Source organism: Cebus imitator, unplaced genomic scaffold (genome assembly GCF_001604975.1).
Source record: "Cebus imitator isolate Cc_AM_T3 unplaced genomic scaffold, Cebus_imitator-1.0 Scaffold62, whole genome shotgun sequence".
Taxonomy (NCBI): Eukaryota; Metazoa; Chordata; class Mammalia; order Primates; family Cebidae; genus Cebus; species Cebus imitator.
In genome coordinates, this window is record NW_016107377.1 from 986665 (window position 1) to 999253 (window position 12589).

Sequence of the window (12589 nt, forward strand, 5' to 3'; positions counted from 1 at the left end):
TGAGGTTTCACCATGTTGGCCAGGATAGTCTCGATCTCTTGACCTCGTGATCCACTCGCCTCAGCCTCCCAAAGTGCTGGGATTACAGGCGTGAGCCACCGCGCCTGGCCCCCTGGTGAGGTTTCACTGTATCTATCCATCCTATTCATCTCAGCCATCCATCCTTATCCATCCATTCATCATCCATCCTTCCATCCCATCCATCCTTCCAATATTTATTGAGTATCTGCTATGTGCCAAGCACTGTGCTGTGTGTACCTGGTTTCCATCTAAAGCACTGAACAAGAAATATATTAAATCCCTGCCTTCATGAAGCCAACATTCTGGAGAAGAGGAGTGGATACACAGTAAACAAGTCAACAAGTAAGTGAACTCCAGACAGTGCTGAGTTATGAAGGGAATAAACAGGGCGATGGGGTTGAGAGTGACCTGGGTGGAGGGTGAGGTCCTTTAATTAGATGGTCAGGGAAGTGATCTCTGGGGAGGTGATGGTTGAGCAGGGCTTTAAAAGAAGAGAAAGAGGCAGTTATAGTAAGAGCAGAGGGAAGAGAGTTACAGACAGACGACACAGCAAGTGCACAGGCCCTTAGGCAGGAAAGAACTTGGCTTGCTGGAGAACGTGAAAGGAAGCCAGTGTGGCTGAAGAGGAAGGGAGGAGGGAAGGCTGGAGAGGAAGATGGGGCCCTGTAGGCCAATGTGAGGACTTCGGAGTTTTTGGAAACACAGCCAGAGGCCACTGGAAGGTTTTCAGCAGGCAAGTGACATATTTTGATTTATGTTTCTGAAAGTTACCCCTGGCTGCATGTGAAGCAAATGTAGCCGCAAAAACCAGCAAGGAGGTCAAGGGCGAGGACGGTAGCAACCTGGACAACGGCGGTGGCCATGGAATTACAGAGAAATGGACAACTCCGGACAAACTTTGGAGGTGGTGGGAGGCAAAGGAGGCCTTGAGAGTGATAACCTCACTTTGATGCTTGGACTACAAGGTGATGTCACTGAGGACCAAAGACTGGAGTGTGGAGATGAGGAGGGAGGAATGCAATAAGTCTTTGGGGAAACCAAGCTGTGTTTTTAGGATATTTCGAGTAGGTAATTAGACTTTCAAGTCCAGAGCCCTGGAGGGAGATCAAGGATGCTGTTGGGAGTCTGAGACGTATCAGAACACACGTTTGTTTAATGCCACGGAGTGGAACTGCCAGGAAGGAGGAGGAGGGGCGGGGCCCATGGAGCATCTAGTGTCAGGAACAGAGGCTGTTTCGAGGAGGATGTTTCGGGAAGGAGAGGGCGGTCAGCAGTGTCGGACGCTGCTGAGAAGTGGCTATGAGTATGGGATCCCATGGCGGGACTTGGCAGCAAGGATGGCAATGCCAAGAGCCATTCGGTGGCACAGAGGCTGGAGGCCTGCTCAAGGGCACCAAGGAGAGGGTGGCGGTGTGGAAGTGGGTTGGGGAGTATGCACCGCTTCCACCGGAAGTTCAGCCATAGGCAGGGTGGAGCACTGGGCGCTTGTTGGAAGATGATGAGGGTCAAGGGAGCACATTGTAGGTTTTTTTTTTTTTTTGGCTTGTTTGTTTTTGAGACGGAGTCTCACTCTGTCGCCGAGGCTGGAGTGCAATGGCACGATCTTGGCTCACTGCAACCTCTGCCTCCCGGGTTCAAGTGATTCTCCTGCCTCAGCCTCCTGAGTAGCTGGGACTACAGGCACCTGCCACCACGCCTGGCTAATTTTTGTATTTTTAGTAGAGACGGGGTTTCATTGTGTTGGCTAGGCTGGTCTTGAACTTCTGACCTCAGGTGATCTTCCCACTGTGGCCTCCCTAAGTGCAGGGATTACAGGTGTGAGCCACAGCGCCCAGCCTCATTGTATGTTTTTTAACACTGGAGATCCTGGGAGGAGGAGAAACTGAGGCTGCACGAGAGAGGCAACTGGGTTCCAGTATCACCAACCGTGTGCTCACTATGAGAGCTTGGGCACATTACAGGGACATTCTGGGCCTCGGGTTTTGCATCCCTAAAATGGGCCACGTGGGCCCCAGGTGACTTGTATGTTGAGGTGGGCTCATCCTGGGTGGGAGAGGTCCCCAGGACACGCAGGCTCCAGCACAGAGGCAGCTTCCATTTGTGATTGTCCCAGGCTGTCCCCAGGAGGCCATCAGGCCCCACCAGACTCACTTTGCTGCACTGACAATCCTCCCTTGCTCCAAAGTTCACGATCAGGCCTGGCTGGTCCCTTGAGGCTCAGTCCTGAATGCTGTACTTTACTGGGGGGCTGGGGGGCACTAAAGCTTTAGAATCTGAGGTCCAGGCAAAGGAACTCTGGAATGACAAGGACTTGGATTTCACCCAGGCTTTGCCACTTCCTGGCTTGGGAACCTTGAACAAGGCCTTTACCTTTTTTTTTTTTTTTGAGATGGAGTTTCCTTCTATCGCCCAGGCTGGAGTGCAGTGGTGGTCTCAGCTCACTGCAACCTCCACCTCCTGGGTTCAAGCTATTCTCCTGCCTCAGCCTTGCAAGTAGCCAGGACTACAGGCTAATTTTTGTATTTTTAGTAGAGACAGGGTTTTACTATATTGGCCAGACTGGTCTCAAACGCCTGACCTCGTGATCCGCCTGTCTTGGCCTCCCAAAGTGCTGGGATGACAGGTGTGAGCCACTGTGCCCGGCCAGGACTTTACCTCTTTAGGTCTTAGTTTCCTCAACTGCAAAATGGGAATCACCATGCATCATCATCATCATCCGTTATTAAGAAGATTAAGTTAGATAATAGCTGCACATATTAAGTGCTCAATAAATGCTAGCAGCCGGGCACGGTGGCTCAAGCCTGTAATCCCAGCACTTTGGGAGGCCGAGGCGGGTGGATCACGAGGTCAAGAGATCGAGACCATCCTGGTCAACATGGTGAAACCCCGTCTCTACTGAAAATACAAAACAGCTGGGCATGGTGGTGCGTGCCTGTAATCCCAGCTACTCAGGAGGCTGAGGCAGGAGAATTGCCTGAACCCAGGAGGCGGAGGTTGCAGTGAGCCGAGATCGCGCCATTGCACTCCAGCCTGGGTAACAAGAGCGAAACTCTGTCTCAAAAAAAATAAATAAATAAAATAAATGCTAGCTGGCTTGCCCTATCTATCTTGCTTATAGAAGCTGAGTTCTGCTTAGGAAGCTCTCTCTTCTTGTGTCCTGTTATCTGGATGGAGCCTGGGTCCCTGGGGTTCTGATGGGGTAGGCTTGGCCTCTGCCACACCCACAGGAGTCTAATCCTGTGAGGCCCACAGCTTCCCCACTGCCTGCATTTATCTGTCCTGCCTTTCTGCCCTCTGTTCTAAACTCAGTATCAGGAATTGGCCAGGATTCTACCCAGCACAAAGGGAGGAGCACGGCGGCCTGGGGCCTGGGCCAATAGCAGGGGCACTGCAGGCCAGGGAGGGCAGGGGACTTGCCCAAGGCCACACAGCAAAGGGAGGAGGGCAGATCTGGGGGTTGTTTGTCACTCTGGCTTCTTCGGGACATCTAGCCCAGGCATCAGTGGCTGTGCTTGGTAGCTGCTGGGCAGGACACCAAGGACGGACCCTGGGGCGGCTCCCAGCCATTGGAGGTTAGCTCCTGCCAGGCCTGGTGACTCAGCAGGGCCTGGTCATGTTCCCCACAGTCCCACGGTGTAGGTCCTTCATGCCTGCCAACACCCAGTGTCACCTAGGTTGCAGGGCAGGGCTTAGCAGATGGGGACCTGTGCTGCCTCCAGCTGGCATTGTTCAGTCCTCTCCAGCCCTGCAGATCCCACAGCCCAGTGGGATCTGAATCCTGGCATGGTCTCTATGCAGCTGTGTGACCTTAGGTAAATCATTCAATCTCTGCTCATCAGTTTCCTCATCTGTGAAATGGGGATGTTAATAATGCCTACACTCTTTGATAGGATTTAAAATGCAACTGGCTGGATGTGTTGGCTTATGCCTGTAATCCCAGCACTTTAGGAGGCTGAGGCCGGAGGATCGCTTGAGTGCAGGAGTTTGAGACCAGCCCTGGCAACATAGCGAGTCTCCATCTCCACAAAAAATAAAAAAATTAGGTGTGGTGGCGCATGCCTGGAGTCCCAGCTACTCAGGAGGCTGAGGTAGGAGGATCCCTTGAGCCTATTAGGTGGAGGCTTCAGTGAGCTGAGATTGCACCACTGCACTCCAGCCTGGGTGACAGAGCAAGACCCTGTCTGGGGAAAAAAAAAAAAAGCAAAAAAACCACCAAATCCTCCGGAGGCTCCCCCTGCACTTGGAAGAAAGCCCTCTTCCCTACCCGCAAGGCCTTGAGGAGTCCGCCTCGTCTCCACGGGGCCTCGCCGCCCAACTATCCCTTTGTTTTCTCTATTCCAGCCGCTTTGGCCTCCTCACTGTGTCTCCGTCTCCCTGAGCTCGTTCCTACTCCGGACATTCAGCTTTGCTGGTCCCTCTGTGTCCAAGTCCCTGGAGGTGCCCTGTGCTGTGTGGGTGAAGAAGGGCAAAATAAGAGCAGCTTTTAACAGCCAGTTTCTCATTCACTCATTAATGCATTTCTTCATTTAAAATTATTTCCCTGAGCATCTACTGTGTGGCAGACCCCAAGGTAGGTGCTGGGGATGAAATTGTGGAGTATCCTGGTTATATCAACTCTCAGGGGAGGAGGGTCCTGACCCTTGGCTTCCGAACCTTCAATAGCTCCCTGTTGCCCCAGGCCAAAGTCCACACTTCTGATCTCAGAATGCTTGCTCTTCTTACGCGGGTCCCGCTGGCTGTGTTAGTAGCTCTCAGGGTTCCGGAGTTCATTGCCACTGCTGCCGAGTTGTTTTATATTCTCAGGGTTTCTGCTCCTGCTCCCCGCACCCTGACACCTGGCTGCACTCACACAAACATGCAGGGGTTGCCTGGATTCCCCCTGGCTCTTCCTAGCCCTGCCCACATCCACCTTCCCCGCCGAGCTTGGGTGGGTGTTGATGCTCTCTCAGTCCAACATCATTTATTTATTTATTTGAGACAGGGACTTGCTCTGTCACCAAGGCTGGAGTGCAGTGGTACAATCTCGGCTCACTGTAGCCTCAACGTCACAGGCTCAAGCGATCCTCCTACCTCAGCCTCCCGAGTAGCTGGCACTCCAGGCACGCACCACCATGCCTGGCCTGCGTCATTGTTTCAGGCCCTCAGCCTACGGGCCATTCGTTGTGGAAATGGCCTCTCATCAGGATGTCATCAACTCCGTAGCCTAGTAGGGACGATCTTGTCCCTGTTTCACAGATGAGGAAATCAAGGCACAGGGAGGTTAAGTAACTTGCCCAAGGACACATAGCTAGTACAGGGGACTTGAGCCCAGCAGGCTGACCCCAGGTCTGCGTTCTTCACATTTCTGCTCTGCTATCTTCACTATTCAGCTGGGCCTTTCCAGAAATGCTTCCTATTATCAGCCTGGGAACGTGCCTCATGCTTCCCACCTGCCCATGGAGGGAGGCCCAGCTCCTGCTGCTTTGCAACCACCCCTCCCCTGCTGGCTCTGCAGAGCTGCTTCAGCTGGGAGGCCTGCGCTTTCTTTGGCCTGCTCTTCCCAGGCTGCGCTCCAAAGCCTTGGAACATTCTATAATCTCTGTGCTGGGGCCTCTGTGCTGGGTGCTTTGCAGTCTGCCCTGTGTGGGGCTCTCATTATCCCCATCTGATGGATGGGGAAACTGAGGCTTGGACAAAGGAGATCACACCCACCCCACACTGGAAAGCAGGAGATCTGTGGAACCCAGGTCTGTCTGACCGAAACCCCAGCCATGCTCACCTGCGCATCTCCATGCTTACTGTCATGATAGCCCACCATGAAAGCTGACTACTATGGCCGACCACCACTACAGACCACCACAGATGGCCACTCCAGCCAGCCACCATAGCTGACCACTGGAGTGACTACCCACTGTTAAACACCTGCTGGGTCAGGTCTGCTTCCCACCACTCTACCCAGGCAGTCTCACTCCATCGCTGGAAGGTTGCTTCTATGTTTCACCCCATTTAATTAATTAATTTGTTTATTCATTCATTCACTTATTCATTCATTTATTTAGACTGAGTGTCGTTCTGTTGCCCAGGCTTGAGTGCAGTGGCGAGATCTTGGCTCACTGCAGCCTCGATCTCCTGGGCTCAAGTGATTGTCCCACCTCAGCCTCCTGAGTAGCTGGGACTACAGGCGTGCACCACCATGCCTGGCTAATTTTTGTATCTTTTGCAGAGACGGGGTTTCACCATGTTGGCCAGCTGGTCTCAAACTCCTGGACTCAAGCGATCTACTCACTTTGGCCTCCCAAAGTGCTGGGATTACAGGCGTGAGCCACCATGCCCGGCTTTCACCCTGTCTTAGAGATGAGGGAACTGAGGCTGAGAGGGAGCATGACATGGCCAAGGTCACTGGGCTAGCAGGAGGCAGGGCTAGACTTAGAATCAGGGCTGGGGACTGCAAAAGCCTCAGACGGCTGCCTGCATGTCCCAGTGACCAAGCCGCCTGCATTTCCTCCCCACCCCAGGGAAACCTGAGTCTCCTGAGAAGTTCTGGCCTTTCTATTGTCTCCACCCAAAGATCCTTGGGAGTTGACAAGAGGTAGCTGCCTTGGGCTTCCGGCTTGGGCTGCCCTGGGCCCTTCCCATGTGGCTGTCAATGGGCCTTTGTGTGTCCAGCCTGCCCAGCTCCTGTCCACACCACATGGCTTCCTGATGACTTGGGGCACTCTTCTGGCATCTGTGTGTAGCCTGGGGATTCATCACCCACTGGGCAGGACACTCTAAGGGCTCTAAGGCAAGGACTTGAGCAGCCCCTAGGCCTTTGTGCTGCCTGTTCCCTCTGCCAGGAAAGACCTTTCTTCAATTTCCGCCGTGATCAGCAGCATCTGTCCTTCAAGGCACAACTCAAATGCCACCACTTCAAAGAGGTGCCCGTCTGGCTCACTAGAAGGTGCATTCCAAGAGGGCAGGGTTTGTGGGCTGGGTAGGGGAGACAGACAATAAAGAAGCTAACATTAGGCTGGGCGCAGTGGCATAATCCCAGCACTTGGGGAGGCTGAGGCGGGACGATCACTTGAACCCAGGAGTTTGAGACTAGCCTGGGCAAAATAATGAGACCCTGTCTCTACTAAAAATTAAAAAAAAAAAATTTAGCTGGGTGTGGTGGTGCACACCCGTGGTCACAGCTACTTGGAGGTAGAAGGATCACTTGAACCCAGGAGATTGAGGCTATGGTGAGCCAAGATTGTGCCACTGCATTGCAGCCTGGGTAACAGAGTGGGACCTTGTCTCCAAAACAAAACAAAACAAAAACCCAAAATGTAATAAATTAACATTTCACCAAGATCCTTTCAGGTCATTGAGTGGAATGTGTCTAGGACGGTCTTTCTGGAGGTGGTGACATTTGAACAGAAACCTGGATGAAAAGCAGAAATCTTACTGATATCTGGGGGAAAGAAATCTTACTGATATCTATGGTTCCAACCATAGGATCAGCATGTGCGAAGGTCCTGAGGCAGGAGTATGAGGAGCCATGAGGGGCTGGTGTGTCTGCATAGGGTGAGTGAGGGCAAGAGTGGGAAGAGAAGAGGTCTGCTAGGGACGGGGTAGGGACAGATCAGTAGGGCCTGTGGAGAACTTCGGCTTTGACTCTGATCGAGGAGAGTTCCAAGGCACAGCATCATCTGATGTAGGTTGAACTATATGGGGGCAAAACCGGAAGCCCAAAATTTGTTTGTCCAACCAGATGGAGCCGCCACTGTGTTCCAGGTACACTCCTGGCTCTGCAGATTCAGCAGCAAACAATTTAGACCGAAGTCTCTGGCCTCGCGAAGCTCACATTCTCGAGCTGGGAGCCTGATGATCAACCAGAGAAATGAGTGAAATAATTAGTGTATCAGCCATGATATGGAGAAAACGTAAGCTGGGAAACGTCGGGGTTCAGGTGTGCTTGGCACAGGCAATGTTCATGCGGCAGGTGCTGTTCGCCCAGCCTGTGATCCTCTGGAAGGAGCAGTGGTCTTGCCCTGGCTCGGTCTCAGACCCCATCTTGGTGCCTGGCTCCAAAATGGACTCCTATCTCATTCTCCATATGGGGAAACTGAGGCTCAGAGAGCTCTTGCGACTTGCCCAAGGACACACAGCTAATAAATGGCAAACCTGGAGGCACCAGCGGTCCCCTCCCCTGTGGGGTGGATGCACTTGGCTCTGGTGTTCTACTGTCCAGAGTGGCTGCCTCGTGGTCATCTGGGGGCCAGCTTTGTCTGGGCGCATGACTCCTGCTGGTGCACGACGCTCGGGACAGGCGACAAGCCACCCCTGTGAACCCCTGTGGAGCCCAGGCGCAGGCACACAGTAGGCGCTGGCACACAGTAGGCGCTGGCACACTGTAGGCGCAGGCACACGGTAGACGCTGGCACACGGTAGGCACTCTTACACTGTAGGCGCTGGCACACAGTAGGCGCAGGCACACTTTAGGCGCTGGCACACTGTAGGCGCTGGCACACTGTAGGCGCAGGCACACAGTAGGCGCTGGCACACTAGGCGCTGGCACATAGGCGCAGGCACACAGTAGGCGCAGGCACACAGTAGGCGCAGGCACACAGTAGGCGCTGGCACACTAGGCGCTGTCACACTAGGCGCAGGCACACAGTAGGCGCTGGCACACTAGGCGCTGGCACACAGTAGGCGCGGGCACACAGTAGGCGCTGGCACACTGTAGGCTCTCAGTAAATGAATGTGGTTCAGCAGGCCATGGCTCCGACTGCCTTGGGGGCGATTTTCCCCTCCAGGGGGCGCCTGGCGATGTCTGGAGACAGTTCAGCTGTCACATGGAGCGGGCGGGGAAGGAGGGAGGCAACAAACTTCCAGTGAGCCGTGAGCGGAGGCCAAGGGTGCGGCCAAGCGTCCTGCCCCGAGCAGGGCAGCTCGTCCTGAGGATGACCCGGTCCCTGCGAGTCCCAGGTGCGGCTGGGGCGCCCCCTGGTGGCTGCACGGGGCATCGCAGCAGTCGTGAGGAGCCTGGCTTGCAGCACCCGCGTGGTGATGACACCAGCCACGTGATAACTGCACCGTGAGCGTGTGCCACTCAACACCAGGGTAAACCCAAACTCCACGTCCGCACTGCCGGGCAACTCAGGGTGAATGCATCTGCAACCTAGTCCTTATCCAGAAACCTGCCCTGCCCACAGCCTGCGTGGCCTTAAGGCCAGCCAGCTCCACCCTCCCCAGAGGCTGTCTGCCACCCCCATGTCCCATCCCCCAGCTAAGTCTGTTGGTTCCACCTTCAGGATACATCCAGACTCTGTCTTCCCCACTCCACAGCCCCACCAAGCCCAGCCGGCATCCTGTGTGCGGTCACCGCCACCCTGGGTCCTAAGTCTGGCCTTCTCGTGGAGGGCTCCTGTAAGAGCCTAAGTCAGGCCACGCCCCTCCTCTGGTCAGAACCCTCCATGGCTCCCATCTCACTCACAGTGAGAGCCAAGGTCCCTAAATGGCCCTCAAGGCCTCACCCCATGGTTTAAAATTGAAACACAATCCAGCCAGCCCCACCCTCTCATTCTTCTGTGCTTTTTTTTTTTTTTTTTAAGAGAGGGTCTCACTCTTTCACCCAGATTGGAGTGCAGTGGCGTGATCACTGCTCACTGCAGCCTTGACCTTCCTGGGTTCAGATGATCTTTCTATCTCAGCTTTTCAAGTAGCTGGGACCACAGGCAAATGCCACTATGCCCGGCTAGTTTTTGTATTTTTTGTAGAGACAGTGTTTCACATGTTGCCCAGGCTGTCTTGAACTCCTGGGCTCACGAAATCTGTCTGCCCTGGCTTCCCACAGTGCTAGGATTGCACCAACAATTCTATTTCTAAATAACTTGCCTATGCCATTGTACTTGGAAAGTCTTATGCAAAAACACATGTTCACCCTCGAAATGCCAGTTGTTCTCCTCTTGAGAAACTATTGTAGAGTGAACTGAATTGGGAAGATGAACTCATGCTGACTAAACCTGTAAGGACCAAATTACTCACTTATAGTGAAATATGTAAAAATCAGTTACATCGGTTATTTACATAGTTCGGACCAGTGCATTTTCTCTCATTTGGAGAGACATCTAACATGCCATATAACAGAAGGATACTAAAGCATGGAATGGGAGCAAGAAGAGTTTAATACGCAATTCACATACTTAATTATATGAGGCTGTAATCAGGCAGTTATTCCATTTCCATAAAAGGGATAATTTTTTCTTTTAGAATACAACAAAATTTAATTGCAGAGAAGGATAGGAAAATAAAGAAGACCAATGTTCTATACAAATTTGAAGCGTATTTCATGTCACATGGCAGATACGTTCCCTCTAGAGACACTTGACTGAACCAGATGGGACAAGTATTACAAAAACTTGCTGTATTGTAAAGAGTACTGAGAGTAGCGAGTAAGATTCTAAATATGTATATTTCTTTTTTTTTCTAAATACGTTTCCCTTTGTTCTTTTTCTTACACACTTCCTTATCCAAAAATGGGAGAATTGGGATAAATGATCCTCACATGTTTTTTGGAAGTTTTGACAATTGTAAGAAATGTTTAGAGAATTGGCTTCTTGGACTTATATTTTTAGTAGTGGAATTACTTTCATGTTAAATTCTGCACTTCTTCTAACAGAACAATATATGGCTTGACATTCTGGTATAATTGGTTATACTCTTCTTTCCATTTTTTAAAGCATTTTTTTTATTCTTCCACTATCTTTTTTATAATTTTCTTTCATATTTATATATGAAATTATAGTTTCACATTTGCCATCATCTCCTTTCTTGAAATTCTTCTTTAAGAAGGTTAAACTTCAGAAGAAGTGTCATGGGGTGAGTTCCTGGTGTATGTAGTTGGCCCCACTTTCCTTTTACATTGAGGTTTTGGGAACTTCCCCTTCTCCTTTCTACAAATCAATTGCATTCTTGTCGTATTTACATATTCTAGTTAATAGATTGAAATGAAGTATTTAAATTTATAATTTTGAAGATTGTACACTTCCCTTCCTTTGTAAATGAACTGTCACTTTATTAGCTTGGAGTTACTTTTTGTATAAAGGTGTGGTCTTTGCCCTCTAGACAAATAATCTGTAGATAGTGATAACCAGTGTAGAGAAGTCCCAAGAATGATGTAGAAGACTTGGATGCTTTATCATCACTGTTGAGATAGAGCCCTTGTGGGTTTGTTCTGTGTGACAGATTAACTCACTTGGGAAGAATGGGTCTAAGGTCCAGTCAGTCAGTTTGTTATGAAAGAAAAAATTTCAGTCTTCGTGATACTATTTTTGGAAATTTATTCAGTTGTAAAACGTATTAATTCAGTTATATTTTTTAAATTAGAGTATCCTATTGTGATTGTCACTTAATATTTCATCACCTTATTTGCCTTGACTTGTAAATTTCATTGATCTGTTTTGCTGCTCTTTTTTTTTTAAATCAAAAGACCTGCAAGAGAGATAGACTGTAGAAGTGGGTGTGAAGTGGTCATGCTTATTTGTAGTAAGTGTTATATCTTAGTGATTCTTCAGATTTTAATTGGCTGCTTGTTATCATCTGGACACTTGTGTAACATAGATTACTGGAACCTTTTCTAGAGCAACAGGATCAGAATTTTAAAAATCTGACCCAGTGTCTGTTTTAACAAATGCCCCACGTAATTCTCTTGCATAGCCAGGCAAATTAAAGTTTTATTAATCTTTTTTATTAATATATTTTTGCATGTTTTGAAATTGCTCCACTGGGCTTTTTTATTCTCCCTTTCAAGTATATAAGAAAAAATTAGAATGATGTTTGTTCATAAACTATCTCTAATTGATATTTTTAGCTTTTGATATCCTTTTTGTATATTTTTATCAGATTCACCTGGAATTCCTGGTTCTTCTTGTGAATTTTAACAGTAAAAGATACATATTTGTATTTTTATGTTTTGCTGCCCAAAAGATGTCAAGGTTTATTATGCTTTGATTTGTCTATCTTTGTTTCAATAACCAATTTAAATTACACTTTTCTCCCCACTCCCAAGCTGCCCACTTGTTTATATTAAATTTTTTTGTTTTCAGATGTTTGATTTTGCCTGACATCTTCCATAGAAATATGTTCTCACATCTGTGAGTAAATAGGTAATAACTAGAAATAGTAAATTTGACTTCTGAGAGTAATGGGTTTATCTCTATTACATTTACCTCTGCAAATGAAGTTCTCATGAAGAAAGTGATTTTAGTGTCTAAGCTATGTTACTTCCATCGTCAATTTTTTTTTTTTGATGTTTTATTACTTTAGTTGGGGAAGAGAAGGCTAGGAGTCAGGTAATATAATTGCTATTTCCATGAAAAGATTTTTCAGCATGTTAGATGAGGGATGTAATTTAGAACACCAGTTTCTCAAAGTTAGTTTTAGTTAGTTTTGTAGAAAATTGATTCTTTAATGCCAGTTAGCAAATGGAAAAAGTGATTAAGTAGCAGTAATAGACTAACTTAGATGGGTGCATAAAGTTGCTTCATACTGGTTATACTATGGTGTTAAAGAAAACTTTCAACTCAGTTATATTTTTTAAAAGAACAATTATAATTTTCTATTG